This window comes from Zea mays, chromosome 4 (assembly GCF_902167145.1).
Source record: "Zea mays cultivar B73 chromosome 4, Zm-B73-REFERENCE-NAM-5.0, whole genome shotgun sequence".
Lineage (NCBI taxonomy): Eukaryota > Viridiplantae > Streptophyta > Magnoliopsida > Poales > Poaceae > Zea > Zea mays.
The window spans coordinates 102,711,114-102,736,094 of NC_050099.1; the positions used below are offsets into that span (position 1 = coordinate 102,711,114).

At 44.2% G+C, this 24,981-nt stretch overlaps 1 long non-coding RNA gene across 1 annotated transcript; it reads right to left on the minus strand.

Moving 5' to 3' along the window:
- Window positions 1–21,212: 21,212 nt before the first annotated feature.
- On the minus strand, window positions 21,213–24,661 carry LOC103653569 (uncharacterized). Its single transcript, XR_565557.2, has 2 exons — window positions 23,661–24,661; window positions 21,213–21,408 (listed from the first exon to the last, which is right to left on the minus strand). It is a non-coding gene; the product is annotated as an uncharacterized lncRNA (long non-coding RNA).
- Between the last annotated feature and the right edge of the window lie 320 nt (window positions 24,662–24,981).

Consider the following 24,981-nt stretch of genomic DNA (forward strand, 5'->3'; position numbering starts at 1 on the left):
CTAATTTCTCGAAATTTCTTCCCCAATATTCACAGCTCCAATTCCACACCAAACGAACGCACGAACCACACGGGCTTCGCTTTCTTCTCCAACGATCCCGTTCTTCCACACATATACAGACAGGATGGAGTTCCGGTGTCGAGATGCTAAGGGAAACACGCATAGAGACTGAGCTGCTGGCGACGTGGACAGGCGCGCAACTAGAGCTTGTCGAGCATGGTGACGAACATCTCCACGGTGAGGGTTCTAGTGGCATGGCTCGAGCACAGGCAGAGACCGGCGCAGGGAGACAACAGAACTCGCAGTCACGACAACAACGGCGAGGTCGACGAGAACCAGAGAAGAGCCCGCACCGGAGCTCTAAATCAACGACACGAGAGCCGAGCAGGACGCGGCCCAACAATCTGACGCGCGCGGCATCGAGGAAGTTCCACGACCATACCACAGCAAGCAGACCGACAGAGACAGCATAATGACCTGCACAGCAAGGTCGAGACGGTGGCTTGACGATGGAACCACATCTGCGTACGGTGGGGCTGAGCGCCGACAAAGATTCCAAGCGCGCGACGAGCAGCAAACAGAGCAGGGCGCCATGGGAGAAAGGTTGGAGGCCGGGCGCGCAGGGGAGAGCTCAGGGCACGCAGGCCGAGCTGAGCCAAGCAGATGGGGAGGAGACCAAGCGCTGGCCGAGAAACTGCAGCCATGGGCGAGCTTGAAGCCAACGCCGGCCAGGGAGCAAAAGGAGCTGGGACGGCGCGCAGGAACTTGAACCAGGGAGCAGGAGGGCGCAACGATTGGAGCTTCAGGGCGCGCGTGGGAGATGGAGTCCGAACTAGGCCAGAGATGCGGCAGCAGGGAGGAGCGCCATGGGGAGAGAAGAGGCCGAGCATAGGAGCTGAAGGGGGCGTCGGCCATGGAAGAGGGAGAGGAGAGGAACGCCGACCAGCGCGCAGGGAGAAACAGACTGGGAGAAAGAGACGTGAGGCTGATTTTTAGGCATCCGTTGAACGCGGTGAGGAAAAATATCCAATACAGAAGCGGCGGCTGAAGGTTGAAGCCTACGGGAGAGAGACGCGTGGGAGGATGATGATGCCCATTTTGGAATTTGAGCCACGCAGCAGTAGTGCTGACGATGGGGATAGAGATTGAGCAGAGAAGATGCCGACCACCTAAGCTGGCGTTAAGAAATTGCCCATTGCAGATAGGAACATGGGGAGAGAGAGTATAAGAAGAGGGAGGAGAGATGTACGTAGGAGATATTTGCACAAGAGCTGGACGTTTAAGCGGTGGAATGAAATCAGGTAGGAAAAATTGGAATTTCCTTTCATCTACTTAAAAATAATCAAAATGTAGATATTTGGTTGGCTCAAACATTAAGGTCTAAAAGATGTATAAATGAGTTGAGCCAAAACAAGATCGACAAAAATATTTAGATAGGATTTGATGAATACTTCGGAGTCAGATTAATTCGTACCCATTATTTCTATTTGAAGAAAATTAGATCGAGACAAGAAACGCACGGACCGGATCAAATTGATTTTGGCTTCGACAAATTTAGACTGCGCTTGATTTAATTTAGGGTAGATAATTTACTAGACGAATAAATTTCAATTATAAATCCTCGGACGAGCTGTCTCAGTTGACGAGTGGGAACAAAATTATTTGCACCAAAAACCTTAGTCGTCGAGTTCGAATTAATTTGCCCGAGATTAAAATCATCCGAGTGGGTGGGGCTTCCGAATTCGTATTTGTGCGAGCGATGTATTTTAAATAACCATCGAACGCACCGATTTTCGGAACAACTATGTTCCAAACATCACGAAAATTTAGGAAGAGCATGGATAAATAAAAACGATGTCGAAGTCGTGACTGACAAAACAGATGCAATATAAAGATCGTGCTAGATGAAGATGATTTAAATTTTAGCATTTGTTGTATCCACTGATATTACGTGCTTAAATTCATACTCGTTGTCGAGTTGACGGTAAACACCTGGGGTGTTACAGCCCTCCCCCCTTAAAAGAATCTCGTCCCAAGATTCGGAGCGAAAGACTTTTTAAGAGTAGAGAAGCATGTAACCCATGTCCATATCAGCGGTAATTATAAGGCAGTTCCATGCAAAGACGAGTGTCTCAAGATGTGGTTTCTCTAGTGGACATAACATGTATCGCCGTAGGCTAATTTAGAGATGTCCACCAATAGAGATGATGTCTGCCAGGGGAACACATAAGGTTCCATGTGTGCAATTTGCTTTTTCAGATGACACTGTACTATCTGAGTCTGTTGGGCGAGTGGTAGATATGCGACTTTACCCAAACAGAATCAGATGCAACCTCTTGGGTAAAACACACAGAAAGAGGTTTACCAACAAGTGGTTACGGTAAATTCATAGCACATAAGGTGAGTGTGGATGTCGAACAAAATCACAGTTAACTTGTATTAGCCGGAGAATCCAAGTCCAAGAAAAATGATAAAGACTTGAAAAATCACCAACAGAGGGATCTGTAAATGCTGCCTTCGCAACCAATCCATTTTATCGAGCACTAATCATGGATCTATTTGATCACACATGCTAGAAAAGCACACGTGAGACGATCGAGGCATGACTAGAGCGATGATTAGGTGGTTACTGGCCGACTTAATTTCGATTCTTATAAATACTTCCTTAAGATGGGTTGTACAAAAGTGAGTTTAGACAACTCGACAAAACGATCTCTAAACTCAACCTTTGTTCACAAAGTAGTTACAAGTTAGTAAAACTAACTTGTTGAACTAATTTTGACATTGAGCAGGTCCTCTCAGTACCATCGGTAAGCCAAGGGTTGAGGGTTCACATTTGCTACCAAAAGGTCATGCATTTGGGTAGAAATCCATTTGATTATATTGTTCATCCGTTTCTCTATGCGAGACGCATTATCCACTTGGTTAGGGAATACATGGATTAAATAAGAAAGCGAATGAACAAACTTCTGCATCTCAGCAGCTGGGAAACAGATCTCCATTTTGAGAGCTAATCAGTTGTTTTCCAACACTAAAAAGCTCCAAGGCTTCACCTTTACACAAGGGATGTAAAGGGAACTTGTATGAGTAATCACTACCAAGATCAAAAGAAATAAGACCACACATGAAAGTGGTATGCCCTTTTGATCCAACAGAGATGATAGATGTTGCTTGATCACTTGACAAACAACATAGAACTTGTTTCAAGGAAAGGTCCACGGAAGATAACATATCAATATAGTCTCATAATGGATTATGACTACTAACGGTGATACCAGCGCGTGCCATCAATTTAGTCATAACACCATTACCAGACGTAACCAATAAGAAATCTCGCGCGACACCAATGGATTGGGCAAGGGTGACAATATACAAGAGACTCTACCTGTCAAAATGGTTACAAGTAGAGAGTCAAATAGATCATGGCCCGATGAAATGAACAAGACATGGCCAAAACCTAAATTGGTTGATGAAGGGAGTATGATGGGAAACTGTTAATTCATCCCCAAGCATATTTTAATGCCCATCGCAGAGATCACAAGACCAAGGATTAGTATCTGATTAGATACAGAGGGAAAACAATTACAAGATTAAATTGGTAAGCCTTCGATAAATATGAGGGAACCAAAGGCATCAAATTTAAGAAGATGATCGGTCATGTCTTTCCTAGGTTAGGTTGATAAAGTGACAAGATAATCCGCAAGGAGAGGCCAAACACAATAGAGACCTCAACCTGTATCAACTAAGCAAGGGCAGGATCTAGGATGGAAACACGACCACTAAGGGGGTGACAAGTTAATTGCCAAGATCCTTATTTGGAGTCCGAATGCAACTTATGTCCAACAAAGAAATTATCAAAGCATTTATTTGTATGGGCTTGGTCATAGAGTGATAATGGAAAAATTAACTTTGGGTCATGGTTCACTAAATAAGAACATGGCCTAGTTTAAGGTTTAGGCAAACAGGTCACAAACCTTCTATCAGCACATCAAGTGCAAGAGCAAACTCGTATAATATCTAAATATATTACCTACAGAACAAAGGACAGCTATTTCATCGAAGTTCACAATACTGCATTACACCACATTATCCACAATCAATGTTTACTGGAATAAAGATGAGAGAAGCATTTTGGACGTATAGGTAACAAACACGATGCAACAATCAGGATGCATGCTCGTCCTAAGCGTCCTCACTGATTCGTGCCAACCTAATGTGGCAATAGCGTTCTATATCGGTGGCATACTTACGACTCTCTCGATATTTTACTAGTCGTCAGATACACATACGTTTTCGAGGTTAGTGTACCTGCAGAAAAATCCATCACAGCCCAATTTTCCCATGATGCAGTTCACACATGACAGTTTATCACAGTTTATACTCCATATATTGCTATATGGAGGCCAGCTCATCATTAAGCGCTGAGCCACGCATAGGCGCCGTTGCCGCACTTTAACCATAGGGCAACTCATTATGGTAACTTACCTTCTTACCTGAGCGTAGGTGCGTCATTGCGAGTACATTACACTTCTCAGTATTCCCATGTCTGTATACCCATAGACATCCATGGGGTACTGAATTTCCAGAAAAGTAATTACTCCACATCGCAGCTTTCATATATACATATGTAGAACATGTATACATTCAAGCGCCATAATTAAGCACTCCCCTAGACCGACGTTTGTTCGGTCATGCTCTCACATCTCACCTTACCTGAGCGTCGATCCATTCAGAACTAAATGGCCTCAAAAATAACAATACACATGTATGAAATACCCACCCGGTTGTGGGTTAATGGTTTTTAAATAAGCCACCTGATAGTCCTTAACTTAGGGCTTAATAGAGGATGTCGCTAGCATTATAGTTTTTCAAAATTGTTTTTCAAAGACAAACAATGTGTTTAGTTGAAAATAGGTTTTTTAAAACCAAAACTTTTGTTTTGAAAATACGTATGTGACCGTATATACTTAATCCTGCTCCGATACCAGCTGTGGCAGAACCTCCCAAGTTATTGGGCCCACATGCACCAGTCATTGTCTCAAAGACCTCAGACGGCTATGCATGTGCACCAGATAACTTAACAGGATCTGTCCGAGTGTCCCAAGGACCTCGGATAAACCACTTACAACTAGGATCGCAAGATTAAGTAAACACAAATCACACACCAACATTTTACAGCGGAAATCTCATTACCAAATTTTACAAGTTATAACAAGTTTACATTGTATTTATCGGAGTGATTACAAAAGTGGTTCAAAGGAGTAAACTTTGAAATGTTATAAATTATTTGTAAGTTTGAAATATATGCTAGCTCAAGTGACCATCCTCAATAAGAAGTATAGAAGGGTTACTTAGACTTATAAGAAGGCTGAGCCCACCGGCACTTAACACCATCAGCAGCACCACAAAACTATAACCTGAAAAACAACAGGGAATAAAACCCTGAGTACGGAATTACTCAGCAAGACTTACCCGACTAAAGAAAAGACTCTCAAGGGTATGCTGGCTAGAGGGATTCAAGGTAAAGCTCATCAAGTTTCAAAGACTCTTTTTGCAGAAAAGCTTACTAGAAGTGGGTCCTTAAGCCAAAATTTTACATCACAAGTTAAGTACTTTTCCTGAATCTAGATTTGTCTAATCTAGAGCATTCACTTGTCCTACACTAACTTTCTTTTAAAATCCAACTTTTGTTTCGCTTGTTATCTACGATGAGGGTCGAAGATCCAGTCTTCATATCCGAGAAGTTCGGCGATCCGAATCGATTAATACCCAGCTGGGGATCTCCAACCACACGACATATGCTTCTCTTAACTCTTTTGCACATGTCTACCATTCCCACGGATCCTCCACCACATGAACAGGTCCGCGCCACCCGAGAGCACACCACCCCTTTTAGGCGGTTCTTTGCCAGGAGGGTACGTGCCACTCTCGCCATCTCTCTACTCCCAGTGCGCGATTGTCTTTTCATGTATGGAATAGCCGGGTTCAAGCTTACCCATGACGAGGTATGTGGACAAATAAAAGGTCCTAGATCAGCATGCCAACAATCGGTACGGTACTTAAACGACTCAGACAGAGACACTACACCGAGACTCCTTTCTCGTGCAAGTCACCCGCCCGGTCTCAGCTTTATTATTTAACCCCAAAGTTTGGTACCTGCCAGAGGTACATCTTTTCCGATGTTGAATCCATCAAGGCCCTGATGGATTCACCATCAAGTTTTATTTTTGAAAACTTTCCATCCAATCTGTAGCATCACTTTTGTTTTAAAACAAAATATTTTGTTTTTCTAAAGCAAGGCTAAGCATAAAAAATCCTTTTAATAAAAGGGTATCAAGGAAGGGTAATCAATTTTTCAAGGAAGGAAATGCATCAACGGTTTAGCACACAACTCCTATCACCTAATGCATCAAACAAGGTGATAAAGATTTTAAAACAGCAAGGAGGTGGCGAATGCACCGAGGCTTGCCTGAATAACACTAGGTTAGTGTTGTTAGGTGGCGACCACTTGATGATCATTTTTTGTGTTGGCACTCATTCAGATTATCCATCTTCCGGTTCGTCCATCAGCATCACCGTGCGGATTAGCCCGCGCTTGGGATCGACTTGGTTTGTCTTCCGCATCACGCAATTAATTAACGTACCTGAATGAAATGCATTATGCACATGAATGCATATAAGGAACAATAACACCAGATATTACGATGCTACGCAAAAGAGAAATAACCTACTTAATGACGAGACATTGCGGACACTAATTATCGATATATTGTTACTTACGACAATCATGCTCTTACAACCTAGCTAAATAGTCGAGGTAGCAATCAACATCCATTCCAATTATGAAAGTGACTAACACACATAGAATATTATACCTAGTTTAGAGAGCACACTAAACGACTTATAACTTTAACCTTACAATTCTTGGACACCTAACACTTACAAAAATTTAATAGAAGAATTTTAATTAACTTTCTAAAATTACTATTCTCAGCTATTATGCATAAGTCTCATTAAATATTTCATTTATCCTGCATTTTAGACCTAAGGTGTACCATAGTACGCGGTTATTTCACGCGATTACATTATCGGAGGTGCTGAGGTACTTTAGCAAACATCTAACACAAATATGACACACTTGCTAAACATGAGAATTATTATGACTAATAAGTCTAGTTAATCCAATTATCATACCAACTATCCGAAGTAACGGGTTCGCTTACCAATATCAAGTCGCTCCACTTCCACGGACACGGCGACAAACTCTACTTCAGACTTTTATGTTGAGTAATAGGTAGACGTCACCCAGGGGTCTTCTTTTCTTCAATAATCAACTGCTGAAGATCTTCTTCTGGCGAGCGATGCACACAATTTCTATTCTGGACCAGATACCTATGGAATTTATTTTGTCGAGCTGGTGACGCGTGGCCAGCACGACGAAGAAGACGAAGCAGCCACTCTTGATTCGGGCTTTTTGTCGAGCATCAGACGAGTGTCGCACGAACAGCACCATCACCGTCCACTAATTTCTCAAAATTTCTTCCCCAATATTCACAGCTCCAATTCCACACCAAACGAACGCACGAACCACACGGGCTTCGCTTTCTTCTCCAACGATCCCGTTCTTCCACACATATACAGACAGGATAGAGTTTCGGTGTCGAGATGCTGAGGGAAACACGAATAGAGACTGAGCTGCTGGTGACATGGACAGGCGCGCGACTAGAGTTTGTCGAGCATGGTGACGAACAGCTCCCCGGCGAGGGTTTCAGTGGCATGGCTCGAGCACAGGCAGAGACCGGCGCAGGGAGACAACAGGACTCGTGGTCACGACAACAATGGCGAGGTCGACGAGAACCAGAGAAGAGCCCGCACCGGAGCTCTAAATCAACGACATGAGAGCCGAGCAGGACGCGGCCCAATGATCTGACGCGCGCGGCATCGAGGAAGTTCCGCGACCATACCACGCTAAGCAGACCGACAGAGACAACATAACGGCCTGTACAGCAACGTCGAGACGGTGGCTTGACGACGAAACCACATCTGCGCACGGTGGGGCTGAGCGCCGACAAAGATTCCAAGCGCGCGACGAGCAGTAAACAGAGCAAGGCGCCATGGGAGGAAGGTTGGAGGCCGGGCACGCAGGGGAGAGCTCAGGGGCACGTAGGCCGAGCTGAGCCAAGCAGATGGGGAGGAGACCGAGCGCTGGCCAAGAAACTGCGGCCATGGGCGAGCTTGAAGCCAACGCCGGCCAGGGAGCAAAAGGAGCTGGGACGACGCGCAGGAACTTGAACCAGGGAGCACAAGGCGCGACGATTGGAGCTCCAGGGCGCGCGTGGGAGATGGAGTCCGAGCTGGGCCAGAGATGCGGCAGCAGGGAGGAGCGCCATGGGGAGAGAAGAGGCCGAGCAGAGGAGCTGAAGGGGGCGTCGGCCATGGAAGAGGGAGAGGAGAGGAACGTCGACTAGCGCGCAGGGAGAAACGGACTGGGAGAAAGAGACGTGAGGCTGATTTTCATGCATCCGTTGAACGCGGTGAGGAAAAATATCCAATAGAGAAGCGGCGGCTGAAGATTGAAGCCTATGGGAGAGAGACGCGTGGGAGGATGATGATGCCGATTCTGGAATTTGAGCCACGCAGCAGTAGTGCTGGCGATGGGGATAGAGATTGAGCAGAGAAGATGCCGACCATCCAGGCTGGCGTTAAGAAATTGCCCATTGCAGATAGGAACATGGGGAGAGAGAGAGAGGATAAGGAGAGGGAGGAGAGATGTACGTAGGAGATATTTGCACAAGAGCTGGACGTTTAAGCGGTGGAATGAAATCAGCTAGGAAAAATTAGAATTTCCTTTCATCTACTTAAAAATAATCAAAATGTACATATTTGGTTGGCTCAAACATTAAGGTCTAAAAGATGTATAAATGAGTTGAGCCAAAACAAGATCGACAAAAATATTTAGATAGGATTTGATGAATACTTCGGAGTCAGATTAATTTGTACCCATTATTTCTATTTGAAGAAAATTAGATCGAGACAAGAAACGCACGGACTGGATCAAATTGATTTTGGCTTCGACAAATTTAGAGTGCGCTTGATTTAATTTAGGGCAGATAATTTACTAGACGAATAAATTTCAATTATAAATCCTCGGACGAGCTGTCTCAGTTGACGAGTGGGAACAAAATTATTTGCACCGAAAACCTTAGTCGTCGAGTTTGAATTAATTTGCCCGGGATTAAAATCATCCGAGTGGATCGGGCTTCCGAATTCGTATTTGCGCGAGCGATGTATTTTAAATAACTACCGAACGCACCGATTTTTGGAACAACTATGTTCCGAACATCACGAAAATTTAGGAAGAGCCCGGATAAATAAAAACGATGTCGAACTCGCGACAGACAAAACAGATGCGATATAAAGATTGTGCTAGACGAAGATGATTTAAATTTTAGGAACAATTGGATCTATACCATTAAAAGATCCAAACTTTAGATATATACCATGGACCCCACATGTCATTGACTCATGTGGACCCACATGTAAGTGAGATAGTAATGGTATGGATCCAAAGTGGTGATCTTTTAATGGTATGGATCCAAATTTCCCTAAATTTTAGCATCTGTTGTATCCACTGATATTACGTGCTTAAATTCATACTCGTTGTCGAGTAGACGGTAAACACCTGGGGTTTTACAATACCAAGGCTCGCTTCGCCGCACAGCAGCTTCGCGGCCCTGCTCGGACTTGGTGGGACCACTTCCGTGCTATGCTACCTGTTGATCGTGAAGTGTCTTGGGAGGAATTCAAGACCGCTTTCAGAGGGCACCACATCCCAGCTGGATTTCTTGATCGCAAGTTAAATGAGTTTCTGGCACTCAATCAAGGAACCCGCATGGTATTGCAGTACGCTCAGGCCTTCAACGACCTATGCCAGTATGCAGGTTATCATGCTGATTCCGACGATAAGAAGAAAGACCGCTTCCGCAGGGGTCTCAACACCAAGCTACGGGAACGTCTCAACACTGTCCGGGCTGATAGCTTCAATGAGTTGGTCAACCTGGCCATCTCCAGGAGGATTGTATTGTAGCTCACCAGGCAGAGAAGAAGAGAAAGGCACCAATGGCAGCACCATCCGCTCAGGCCCAGAGGTTCAGGATTGTTTCTCACAATCAGAGCAGGGGATTTCAGCAGCAATGGGAACAAATGCTTCACTTGTGGCAATGTGGGCCACTATGCCAAGAATTTCCCAAGAAACCAGTAGAGGCAGATGCCAGCACCAAATCAAGGCAAGGGAAGAAAGCAGAAGGTACAAGTCAGGAAAAGGAAGCTCAACTTCACTACTCTAGAGGAGTTACCTGAGGGAGCCCCCATCACGACTGGTATCTTTTCAGTTTATAATCAACCTGCTTTAATTCTGTTTGTTTCTGGTGCATCTCATAGTTTCATTAGCCAAAAGATTAGTGCTAAATGTCAACTGCCTTTCTATCACACAAAGGGGTCATTTATGATAGCCACACCTAGAGGTAAAATTGCAACTAATCAATTAAACCAAAGTGTGCCTATTCAACTGGGGAGCCACATTATCAAAACCACCCTTCTTGTTTTGGGTTTGGAGAATGTGGATATTATTCTGGGAGCTAATTGGATGACCCTACACCAAGTAGTGCTTGATGTAGCCAGTCGCATCGTGGAAATCAATTCCCTAATCTATAGGAATTTCACCTTGTTTCTGCCCAGTCAAGATTCTACTCAGTCATGTGCTTTTGCTATGACAGAGTTGCCTATGAAGGAGATTCCAGTGGTCTGTGAGTATGCAGATGTCTTTCCTGATGAATTGTCAGGAATGCCACCAGACCGGGATATTGAATTCGCCATCGAGTTGCAACAGGGAACGACACCTATTTCTAAGAGGCCTTACCGGATGCCACCCGCTGAGTTGGCAGAATTGAAGAAGCAATTGCAAGAATTGCTGGACAAAGGTTTCATTCGCCCAAGTACTTCGCCTTGGGGATGTCCAGCCTTGTTTGTAAAGAAGAAAGACGAAAGCTTGAGGCTATGCATAGATTACTGCCCACTTAATGCGGTGACTATCAAGAACAAGTATCGTTTGCCTCGTATTGATGTTCTTTTTGATCAGTTGGTCGGAGCCAAAGTGTTTTCTAAGATAGACCTTCGCTCTGGCTACCATCAGATGAAGATACGAGCGAGCGATATTCCGAAGACTGCTTTCTTAACCAGATATGGGCTATATGAATTCTTGGTGATGTCTTTTGGGCTGACAAATGCACCAGCATATTTCATGTTTCTGATGAATTCTGTTTTCATGCCTGAATTGGAAAACTTCGTAGTGGTTTTCATCGATGATATCTTGGTGTACTCGAAGAACGAAGAAGAACATGTTGGGCATTTGCATGTAGTGCTTCAACGTCTGCGAGAGCACCATCTTTATGCCAAATTGTCAAAATGTGATTTTTGGCTAAAGGAGATCAAATTCTTGGGTCACACTATCTCTCAGGCAGGTATAGTTGTTGATCCTGATAAGGTGCAAGAGGTGATGAACTAGAAGCCGCCAACGACTGTCCGTCAGATTCGAAGTTTTCTGGGATTAGCTGGTTATTACCGAAGATTCATTCCGGATTTCTCTCGAATTGCTAATCCCATAATTGAATTGCTGAAGAAAGAAGTCAAGTTTGTTTGGGGTCAGAAGTGCAAAGATGCCTTTCATGCATTGAGGCAACATCTGACCACCGCGCAAGTGTTAGTGCAACCCGACAGCATCAAGCCATTTGATGTGTATTGTGATGCCTCTGGCACTGGACTAGGTTGTGTCTTGATGCAAGACAACCGAGTCATTGCTTACGCATCAAGAGCACTCAGGCCTCATGAGCAAAATTATCCCACTCATGACCTGGAGTTGGCAGCCGTGGCCCATGCATTGAAAATGTGGAGACACTATTTGATGGGAACCCACTGCAACATCTTCACTGATCATAAGAGCCTTAAGTATATCTTTACTCAGGCTGATCTCAACATGAGGCAGAGAAGATGGCTAGAGCTGATCAAGGATTACGACCTGGAGGTACATTATCACCCAGGAAAGGCCAATGTGGTAGCAGATGCCTTGAGTCAGAATTTGCAATGCAACTGTGTCAGGATGGATTCTCGCATTGACACCTTGTGTGATGAGTTGAGAAAGATGAAGATTGAAGTGATTCCTTCTGGTGCTTTGTATCACATTTCCGTTGAGCCAGCTTTGCAAGACCAGATCATCATGGCCCAGCTTAGTGACAAGGGAGTGCAAATTATTAAGGAGAATATCCATCACAAGACCAAGAAGTATAAATGTTTCCGCCAAGATGGAAAGGGTATATTGTGGTTTGAAAGCAGATTGGCGGTTCCTAAAAACAGGGATCTCAAGAAGAAAATCTTGGACGAGGCCCGTCTCTCCAAATTCTCTATGCATCCAGGGAGCACCAAAATGTACCATGATCTGAAGCCCTTGTATTGGTGGACCAGAATGAAGAGGGAGATAGCCCAATATGTATTGGAATGTGACACCTGTCAGAGGATAAAGGCAAGCCACTTGAAATCAGCTGGAGCTTTGCAACCCCTATCTATACCTTCGTAGAAATGAGATGACATCAGCATGGATTTCATTGTGGGTCTGCCCAACACCTCTCATCGTCATGATTCGATTTGGGTTATTATGGACTGACTGACGAAAGTGGCACATTTTCTCCCAGTGCACACCACTGATAAGGCTCAAAAGTATGCAGAGTTGTACATTGACCAGATCGTGTGTTTGCACGGATTGCCCCGGACTATTGTTTCTGACCGAGGAGCCCAATTTATTGCCAGATTTTGGGAACAACTACAAGAGTCTTTGGGAACCAAGCTAATCAGAAGTTCAGCTTACCACCCACAGACTGATGGTCAGACCGAGAGGGTAAATCAAATTCTTGAAGATGTGCTGAGAGCTTGTGCGATCGATTGTGGCAAGAACTGGGACAAGCACCTCTCCTTGGCAGAGTCCAGAGTTTGCTTACAACAACAGTTATCAATCCAGCCTAAAGATGGCACCCTTCGAAGCTCTATATGGGAGAAGGTGTAGAACACCCCTCAATTGGTCTCAGCCTGGAGAAAGAGAAGTTTTCGGACCTGACTTAGTGACTGAAGCCGAAAGGAAGGTCAAACTAATTAGGAAGAATCTAGAAGCTGCTCAGGCCAGGCAGAAGAGTTACCATGATAAGAGGAGGAAACCTCTCCAGTTCGAGGTGGGAGACTTCGTATATCTAAAGGTATCACCCACCAAGGGAGTGCAGAGATTCGGGATCAAAGGCAAGTTAGCCCCTCGTTACATTGGACCTTATGAGATCATAGAAGCATGTGGACCCGTGGCATACAAATTGAAGTTAACTCCAAAAATGTCTGCCATCCACAATGTGTTCCATGTATCCCAGCTGAAGAAGTGTGTTCGATTGCCGACCAAGATCGTAGCAGAACCAGAATTGGAAATAGAGCCAGATCTATCATACCAAGAGTACCCTTCCAAGGTTCTAGATTGCAAAGAAAGATCAACTTGGGCTAAATCGATCAAGATGTATAAGATCCAATGGAGTAATCACTCAAAGGAAGAGGCTACTTGGGAGACTAAGGAATTCCTGCGTTCCAACTTCCTTGATTGCCTACCTAAGGAAATTGGTACGTAATCATGCCCAACCCCTCCTCCTACCCTTCGAATCTAAATTTCAGAAAAATGATCTCAAATTAAAATGAGTTAATTATAGAACTAAAGTTAAAAGGACTTCCTTCTGAAGTTGCAAAGAGAATGACATTCGAAGAGCAGTTTGCCCTAATAAATAAAGCACCCACTTCATGTAAGTCTCACCCTTCGCTTCACCCCTGGAGGACTCTGACCCGAATCTCGGCACGAGATTCCTTTAAGGGGGGAAGGCTATGACACCCCAGTGTCACCTAGGGCTTTTCTCAGTGCTAACTCAAGAACCATCATTTCATGTAAGCCAAATTGAGCATGAAGCCCCAAATCAACTTAAGAATAAAAGATCCACTAAGTTTATATCTAAAAGAATCATGTCTAACACAATTGAGGTTTTCAAAAAGGAAAAATGTTGAAACCCTAATTAAGCTATTTAAGTAGAAATGAAAAGAGGGATGAAAGACCATGAAAAACATGAAATCATGGCTTAGGCCAATTATAAAAATTGAAATACACTAAATAAGCTACAATAAAGATTATGAAAGTTTGGCCAAAATAGTTTATTAAAAACTCCAAACAAGCCATTCAGGTGGAGGTTCAATGGGGAAATCTGAAATTCAGATTTCTGAATTTTCAGCCCTTGAACCAAAACCGAGCACGTTCACCTTGATCCTTAGCTCTAATCCTAATGCTCCCATTAACAAAAAACGTGTCTAACTAACCCCTCTGTCACATGTCAGAATATGGCATCGGAACGCAAGCCCTAGACACGACAAAACCGAAGATTTGCCTCGGGCTCGGGCTGGGAGACAGACCAGACTTCAGAGCTCCAAATCTTTGAAACCAGTAGGCCAAATCCTATGACCCCCACACAAGATCGGTAGCTTATAGGGAGGAGAAGAGGTTTTATGCACTAACCAAGGCAAGAGCAGGCTCGGATGAATGACCACACACGCCAGAACTCGGGCAGAATGAACGCGCACACGTGTTCGACCCTGGTCGACACGCCGACGTTCGCCCAACCCGCGCGCGCTCGCCCCAGCGTCTGGTCAAGTCCACCGCGCGCCCTCGCCCTTGGTCGTGCTCACCCACACCTTTAAAGCCTCCTCCGGGCGCGCCTCACCTCACCCCGTGCTCACCCTCGCTGGCCATACGCCCCTCCTTAGCTCCGGTGAGCTTTTCCTCCGCCCGCCACCACTGCCAAAGCCTCGGCCATCGCGGCCAGCCCGCTCCAGTCGCGTCCAAGTTGCGCCGGTCTCTCGGTTAGCTTCGCCAGTGACTCGTGAAGCTTTCCAAGCACTCGGACCCGACAGGACCTCACCGGAGACCCAAGATCATCTTCACCGGACTTCGGTCGCCCGCCTGCGCGCGTAGACCGAGCAATCCGGTGAGCTATTCTCAATATCCTCGCGCACACGTCTTCCTTGATCTCTGGTGAAGCTCCCTGACCCATTTGGTTGACCAATCGTGCCCTGGTTAGGCCGGACTCCTCGCCGTCGACGAGCTCCCCCGCCTGCGCACGTGGACTAGCCGACTACGACCATCCCCGACGGCGACCCGCACATCGCCGTGACCCTCAGAACCTCCCCTACACCCTCGTCCACCTCATCGGAGCAGTCTCGTCGCCGGTAAGCCAATACACCCCTTTCTTCCTCCGCGACCACTGTTCCATTAGGGAAGGACCACGGGTTCGATTTCAAGAAACCCTAGGGGGTTTTTTGTAGAGCCATAGACTCATGTGAATAGTACACCGAGGACCTATCTGTAACTCACTTAAGATCTTTCGCCAAGGACCCCAGTGCAAAACTGTTTTTCCTTTATCCATTTCTATTTAACTTTTTAAATTCAGCAGAGAACTTAGAGAATTTATATCTTGAGTTATACTCAACCAAATTTAACCAAACCAATTTTGCTGGATTCAAAATATTATAGACTATCAATTAAAAATACTGAACCCTATGCTTTCTATTTTAAATTTTAGAGTTTGAAATTGATTAAGGAAAATGATCAAACCTTATGAAATTAAAGAAAATTAATTATGCTTCTGTGCTGAACTTAAGAAAATTTGTAGATGTTCAAACCCCATTTAGACACTGTTTAAAAATAGTGAGCACCCCAATATTGAAAGTTTAAGTAAGGTTATCTATTAAAAACCATTTTTGCCCAAAACATAGGAAAATCAGAAAGGCATTAGAAAATAATGAACAGTGAATGCAATTATTTTTCCTAGTCTACTCAAGTAACAGAGAACCTAGGAAAAACAAAGGGACCCGTAGTCCAAAACAAATTCAAAGTGAAATGTTTTATTAAGCACTAACTAAACTAGAAAAAGAATTATTAGAATAATGAAAATAATTTCAAAATCGTTAATAAAAATTCAGTTGACTTGTAACCACTAAAACACCACAACAAAAAATGATAAACACCTCAGTCCATCAATTTAAGTAGGGTAAACAAATAGAACTTGATATTAAGCCATATTTCAATTAAATCATAAGTAAGCCAAAAAGTGTGCAGCAGTGGGCAAATAGATTTTTACTAGAATACTAATGAAATAGGCCACCAGAGAAAATTGCAAAACCCAATTGAAAGCTGTAAAATAATACCCACTGCCAATACTTCATGAAAAAGGCCATTTAGTCCAAATAATTTCTACCACCCTTTCCTTGAGAAAAAAGTTGCCAAACTTTAGAATGATTGCTCTTGCACAAAGAAGAAGATAGGAAAAATTTGAAATCTGTTGTTTGATATTTTTCAAATATAGTGGTAGTAGAAAGCACCCCTTTGGCTAGAAACTTTAGAAAATCATAGCAAAACAACTAATAAGTATTAATGGGTAAAAATTTGTACAAAGTCATGTTATAACATCTAAATGCCAGCAAAAATATGTCTTAGAAAATAAATCTCTGTTAAAAAGGAGTTGTAGTTCAAAACACCCCCCTCTGCCCTAATATTTGATAATTTTATACAGAGAGAACCCCCCACTTTTTAAGCCCCAAATTTTGAGACAGAGAATTATACACCAGTAAGAAGCCACTGTAATTTTTACAGAATTTTGGGAAATTAATTAAGTTAACTTGTAGTTCAAACCCACCTTAAAGGCATAAAAGAAATAGAAGGAAAGAGAGGAAAGATAAACCCGCTCCAATAAGTTCAACAAGAAATCTTAATAAATTCTCACTAAGACATTAAAAGGGGATTAGTGGAACACCAAAATGGACTTACCACTAAGTTTAACTAAGCTTGACCCTAAATTGCTAAATATACCCCAAGAATCTTCAAGTAGCAAGATTAAGTCGTACCTTATAAAAATGATCATTCATCATCCAAGTTTAATTGCTAAATTGCATATCATACCATGCATATATCTTACTCATTGCATTCATTAGATTGCAATCTCACTGACAGAGAGTACGTGCTCATCCCCGAGCAAGGAGCTGTCCACGAGGAAGACCAGGAGCAAGCTCCCGAGAGTGCCATCGAGGATCTCCCCACAGCCCCAGCTATTGAAGGCAAGCCCCGGTTTTATGCATAACCGTATCTATATATGCTACTTTACTACACTTAATGTTTGTAGGGTTGTAATGTGCACTTAAGTGTAGGAGTTGCTTGAAACCTCTATTTGCATGAACTTAGGATTCCTTTTTGAGATGGATACTAGTATGCTAGGTCGAGTAGCTGCTTTGCTAATCATGATCTTGGTAGAAGTCGAGTAATTTTTCTAGCACTCGCGCGAGGTCAGGAATTGACTGTATTCATCTTGATAACGGGATCTATGTTAGTCTATGGACTTGGATCCAGGGAGGATGCCTTGTCCATGAGATGGGAAAATGAATTAAGGATTAATGTGTGGATACCTGAGTCAAGCTTTTGAACGTACTAAACACATATCGGGAAATATGGTAACCGGTAAACCTAGTACCTAAGTGAAGCCGGGCGCAGACTTTATCTCTCACGCGACCTGAGACTAGGTTTCCCATGCTAACTATGGTGGGTACAAGTGCAGTCACTGCACGGCGGCAGCCGGGGTCAGTGGAGCATTGTATGCCAAGGAGGTGAGGCCTGGCCGCGAACGGGGAATCGATGGGGACGGTTGACATGTGTGGGGACGGAGTGTCCTGACATGTCGTGTGTTTAGGTTTGCCTTGCAAGGTTAAAACTCGATTTGAATCGTCTGCTTCTCGCAGCTAATGAGACTGCTTGACCCCTTGTACTGCATTGAGTAAGAAGTGAAATGAGGTTACGTGAGATAACTTGTTGTTTGTACTAAATGCTTGCTACCATGTATGCTTAGAAGGAGCAAACTCAGTTAAGATAATGATGCTAGAAATTGAAAAGCTAAAATTTGATTTTAGATACAGCTAGTGCTTTTGGCAAACCAAACCCCTCAGCCAAACAGCTGCATGGTCTAGAGGTAGAGGAGTAGACTCCTCACACCGGGTAAGTCTGGCTGGTTATTAGTATACTCAGACTTGCTTGTGGCATAAATTTTGCAGGTACGCTCCAGGATATGGTTGATGGTTTGACTTGGCCTACCACCCTGCCACCGAGTTGGACGGTTGAGTGGGATGCTGCTCCAACGGGAGAGGAGCAAGAGGAGTAGTGGGCTAGGTCTTGCCCATTTCCTCGCTACCGACGACATCGATTATCCGTTGCATTTATCTTATGAACTATTTCATTTTACTTGAAAACTCTGATTTATGTAATAACTCTAGTACTTTAATTTGAGGCTTTCCTGTTTTATTGTGTTTCTTCTGTGACTCACCTTCGAGTGAGTATGTGGTATTTGATCCTGATTAAGTGGCTTTATTAGACTAGATCTGAGGGACTGACGGGTTATTCCGATTTAAGTGTGTTATGGCCCTTGAGACGTCAGTTAGGCACTTATGCTGGAATAATTCGGGCGGTTCTGCCACAGCTGGTATCGGAGCAAATACCATCACAGAGAAGGACAATAAACAATGAATACCAACTTTCAAAATCTAAAACTTGCTTAGAAACTGATAAGAATCGTCAGGACTAGACCGCTAGACCTAGGATGAAAGGCCTTAGGAATAGAGGGAGAAATAGGTGGCTAAATAAGTAGGCCCTGTGGGCTAGTATTTAAATTCTTAGAAGATGCCTTAAAGCACCCTTGTATTCGGAGAGGAGACGTTATTTTCAGCAATGCATGCATTATAAAATTAAAAGGATTAAGAACTAAAGAAGTGAAAACTTGAGCTAAACTGCTTCCTTTTTAAACCACTCAGGCTTTTTTATTTTCTTCCTTCCACCATAATCTTTACATCTGATACCCTTCTGCAGATGACTTCACCCACCCGCATCGATGGAGGAGACACTCGTTTCAGCTCTGACTTCCTTTCTCACGATGGCTTTCCTTCCATCTTGTGGGAAGTGCTTAACTCTGTCGGTTACCCTACACCCCCTTTGTACATGGTGCAGCTGTACGAGGAGCATCGGGTACCACGTTGCCGAGTCTGGCTGACTTTGGAGGCTCATCCCCTTTAGTCGGGTTGGCGTTCTCTTGACTCCGAGACGATTGGATTCAGGACGGACGACACCACTGAAGCGGCAGCGATGAAGACTCTGATGACTTTCTGTGGCTACCATCCCCTGGAGATGGTGATGCACCCCTTGGGACTCTTCCCTACTGAGAAGAAGGATGACCCCATGTGGTGCAACCGTGTGAGCCATGTGAAGGACGTATGGGCAATGTATCCTGACTTGGTTGGGAGGGTCACTGTTCAGTGCATGAGTGCGCTGTACCGCCTTCAGGCCCTGCAGAGCGACATTATGGCACATCTTGCTAACATCGCTCAAACCACTAAGCTCACCCTCGACAGCCGAGAAGACTTTGTGGTCGACTTGTCTTCCGAGTTGGTGGAAAAGGACGTACAGGTGGAAAGGCTGAGCCAGCGCATTACCACCTTGGAGTAGCAGGTGGAGATCTGAGACAATACGATTGATGTCTTGGAGAACCAGCTCCACGATGTGCAGCGGGAACTCGAAGAAGCTAATGACCACCTGGACATGCACCACTTAGAGATGGAGGCCAATGAGGCCGGAAGCGAGGGAGAAGAGGCTCCTAAGGAGTTAGGACCAGCCCCTGGTGCCAACGGGACTACCTCCGCGATGCCCCCTTCACCCGCATCCAGTGTCGCTTCCACCACTCAGGGTTAATCAGTCGTTTTTTGACGTCTTAGGAGGATAGAAACCTACGCGAGCTTAGTTAATGATAGATTTTGGACTAGGCTTACGGGTACTTTCCCCTAATTGATGTAACCCTTGAGAACTTTTGAGATCTGTGGGATGTTTGTAACCATGTTATCTTCATTTGAACTTAATGTTATGATTATGGCAATTTTCTTCCATATGAGATAATGGCATGTTGTTCGAAATTGTGATAACAATGGCGACGATATCTGTTTCCAGATGGCAGCTAGGCAGCGTCGCGGGCATAACGAGCAAGTTCCCCGCCACCTCCTCCAGCTCCCACGGTGCAGGAGCTAATGGTCCAATAGAATGAGATTCTGCGATAGCTCTTGCAGCACCAGCCCCACCCCCAGCAGCATGGTGGAGGCCAGCCGCAGCAACCTCCAGCAGCGTCAACCTACCATTATGAGATAAGCAAAGTGGTGGAGATAAGTATGCTTATTAGGACAAGATAAGTCTCTAAGAATAAGATAGAATCTTTTGGAGATTAGTTAGATCTATCAAGGTAAGATAAAATATTTTCAAGATAAGATGGATCTATTAATATAGGAGAGTATCTTTTAAGATAAGATGAATCATTTAAAATAAGTCTTGTAAGATAAGATGAATCTATTAAGATAAGAGAGAGTCTTTTAAGAGAAGAGGGATCCATTAAGGTAACAAAGAATCTTTTAAGGTAAGAAGGATCCATTTAAAATAGATACACTTTAATGGAGGATAATCTAAGTTTTTTTAGTTATCTCATGAATTTTATTTATTCATATCTATACGTATATGTAGATGTATTTGTGGACATTACTCCATGACTCATCACAATCAATCAAAGATCCAAATCAAACAAGTATCAAAAGAACAAACACTCAAGCGTATAGATACCTATATAAAAAATAGTTTTATTTTTGTTCCTAAGAGTAGGTCTCCTATTCCTAAAGGTCACTTTAGGCACAGGATTTCAAAGTGTGAAATCCACTTTTGTCTTTAGAAAGAAAAGGTAAGAATAATCAGAGTGAAGCGGAAATAGATGAGAAAAGATTAAGATAAGTTTAGAAAAGAATCAGAGTAACAAAGGTAAGGTTAATCAGAGTAGAACAGTAGGAGGTGAGACAAGATCAAGAAAAGTATAGAAAGAATCAGAGTAAGGTAAGTAGGTAATGGTTATGTCCATTTCTATCTAGGTTTCGTCCTACAGTCAACATTCCTCTGATACCACTTCAGTCACACCCCGGGCTCTACGGGACAAAGTCGGGTGCATCTCATACATGCGCCAAAGAAGACAACATATATAATAATAGAGTGTATAAAGATAAATGTCACAATAATCAGAGTATTTATTACATAGCGGAAGTTTTACAAAATAAAAGATAAATATAACAATATCTAAATACCATCCTTGGCGTCAAAAAGTCAACTGGGAGATGCCACCTAGATCGAATCGAACTCCTCGATGTGTGGCTCCTCTTGAACCACCTGTTCTTCTCCTGTGGGGGGTGTGAGATAGCAAGGGTGAGCTCACACATGTTCATCGCTCAACAAGTTATGGGGAATAATGTGGCATGAACTCACCAAAGGTGAGAGTTCATGTGTAGTGTAAGGCTAATCAACAATAGGGGTTAAAGCTGAGCATTGCTTTTATTAAGTTGGTCAAATTTTATTAGCAATTACTAAATGTAAGTAAATACCAAACCATAATAAATAATAGAACAAAATTAATAAATAATCTCATGCAAATGCATATGACAAATTGAATTTAGGTTCCATAAATTAATCATGTGAGGGTCCGAGCTGCTCATGACCGTGAGCACGGCTAGTATACCAGTTTTACACTCTGCAGAGGTTGCGCATCTTTACCCACAAGTCATGTTACCCATATGCCAAGGGGTCATGAATCCCATACACCTCTACCGAGAGACAAGGCAGGGTAACACTACGAGGCCTTTACAAAGTTCCACTAGCTTCAGAAAACCCGCTACAGTTTATAAGAAGCTCCAGTGCAGGAATCCCTCGCTTGACCACCATCGCAACAAAATCAATCCAAGGACCTCCCTACACTGACCACTCCCCTACTGCCCTTGCCCTTTTCGGGTAAGATAGTCATCCACTAGCTTTCCTAGTTAATCAGCCAAGGGCGTCCCATTAAACCCTTGTGGTAGCACTGTTTTCCCGGGTGGTCGCTCCATGTTCCCATTAACATAATGATCTTATCATGAACATAAATAACATAACAGAATAATAGGAACATGGATATAATGAAATATTAACCCGAAACCACATAATGCAATAGCATAACTACCCAAGTGAATCAGGGCTAAACAAGGTAAACAGGATAAACAGACTAGGGTGACCTATTGGGTAACAAAAGTGGATCAAGGGCACAACTTGTCTGGCACATGAGATTCCAGTTACCAGGGTGATTCTTCGGATACTCATGACCTCACTGCTAGACGCAGCAATACAAACAAACATGGTATAGATAGAATTAACATTACACCAAACATAAGTACAAACTGAATAATAATGATCTACGCGAAGCTACGAGATCGCGAGATCTAGAACTACTAAGATCAGAGTTAAGATTAAGGAGTTATGATTTTATAAAAGATTTGTGTAATTAAAATATTAAACTATATTATAATTTGGTTAATATAAATCATATGAGAGGTTATTCTATATATAGTTATCTCAACTTTAATCTAAGTTATAAATTAACCATAGATCATATTCGAGTAGTTTATAAGCAGTTTGACCAAACTAACCAACATCAGTTAAATACAGATATAATTATAAAATAATGAGACATGGTATAATAAATGTTGTTACTGCGTAGTAAATACTTGTACGAGACTAACGTAACTTGAATGGTTCAATTTGGAATTAAAATGGGGAAGTTACGAATTTCCAAAGTTTCTATGTATTTGATTTAGGATTACTTAGGAAATCAATTTTATTGTTGTTTTCATGCCAAAACAGAGGTACTATGCGATAAACAATAATATTATAGAATTATAGAAATTGGAATGAACTAATTTGGACATCATATGAATTTTCTATGAATTAAACCAATTCTAGTAATTATTTTTGCATTGAAAATCAATTTCTATATTTACTTTCTGATTTTTTTTTCCAACACTCTGGACTGGGCGCACTAATACAGGGAAACTCAGGGGCCTCTGCGCAAGAATCACAAGACTCAGCGCACAGCCAACGCGGACTGCGGCCTACGGGTTCATTACCAAACACTATAGGGTTTCATATGAAAAATGCACACCGCGAAGGGGTATGGTCGCACCACGATCGTCCGATTAGAGTATAGCGGCCCACATTAAATCGCCTATGATCCGAACCGATATAGGATGTGTACCGTAGGATCCACATCGCATGGCCAGTATTAGATCAATCATCTCAATGCATCGGTACTACCTGCGGTCCCTCCGATTATAAATCGACGGTGCATGGCCAATGTGACCGCGATCCAGCTTCCACCGTTGATCTAACTACGTACGCCCCAGATCTTATCATACAGCGATATGGGCGGATCTAATCCTAGGCGTTAGAAGAAAATCGGACGGCGGAGGCACATCTTCTCCCAAGGGCAGACTAGGACACGGCACTGCCGCCGCCACGGTGAGGTCTCTCGCCGGCGGGTTAACCTCCGAATTACGCGCACTAAATCTCAAATAAATCGGTCCACATGATACGGGTATGAAGGCGATTCTGGGCGTGATGTTCTTACCGGGGATTGTCTGCGCTAGCGAGCCGACCACGGGGAGGAGGTAGTTCTGCTCTGGCACGTTCACCGGCGTGGAATTCCGCCCGATTCGGGGTCGCCCAGCCCGCTCCGAAGGCACGGACGGATTCCCCCGGACGTTGGCGCACCCACGCGACTACGCACAGAGGATGGAACACCGGCGCCGGAGGTTTCACCGGCGGCGGCGCTTTCTCCACTCCGGTCTTCCTCCATTCCCGCTCTTTCTCTCTCCTCGGTTTCTCTCTTCTGCTCAGGTGCTGGCGCTCGGCCGAGACGGCAGGGAACGGATCCACGGCTGGCTGGAGCGCGCGACCATGGTGGCGGCCATCACGGCCAACGACGACCACGGACGTTCACTTATATGCGCAGGGGGGAATGGAGCTGCGTAGGGAGAAGTGGAGGAGGTTGCGGAGCTTTCGTTGACGCGAAATCCGGCGCCGTTGCGACTTCTCCGTCCCCTGCGCGCGCGTCAGGTAGGAGGAGCTCGGTGAAACCACTGCGCAGTTGGCGAGCGACGGGGAGGAGGATGCTTCTGGCACAAGGGGCCACCTGCCTGTGTCGCGCGTGTGCCCGTCCAAGCGGTCAATGCCGCATGCACCGGAGTTCACGGATCGCGACGAGCCCACCATTTCCCCGGAGTTTTCGCCCTCGGTACTAACAGGTCCGCCGTTTGGGGAAGGGACCGGCTACTGGGTCCCACTCGCCAGGCGTGCGAAAGAAGTCCGCGCGCGATGGGAAGGTTGGTCAGCGGGCCTGCCCGTCAGTAGCGCCACAGCCGCGCGGCCAGGGAAGCAGTAGCGGGATCCGAGTCATGCGGCGATTTCTGTTGAGATTGGGTCTGCGTCGAGTGAGTGGGGGAAGAAGATGACGACTGGGCCCCGCTGGTCAGCGAAGGACCCGGCACAGGCGCGTGCGATTGGCACCGCGGCGCAGTGGTAGTCTGGACCGTGGGCTGCGCGGAGGTAGGTAATTGGAAGTGGGCCAAGGGCAAGGGGCAAACGGCCCAACCTCCCTTTTATCATTTTTTTATTTTCTGTTTTCTGTTTTATCTCAATTTCAAATTCGAAAGTCAACTTTGATTCAAAGTTCAAGGTTTCCAGGATTAAATGTACCCGAAAATAACTCCAATATGAGGTGCATAAATACATACATATGTTTGGTTTTGTTTATTTTATCCAAACATTTTAAGTATGAAATGCACACACATAAAAATTATTTCCTTGAGCGTATAGTCCGTTTAGAAATATGTTCATAGTTATTTAAAAGAGAAGATTGTATAATATTTATTAAGGTATTCCTTAAATTT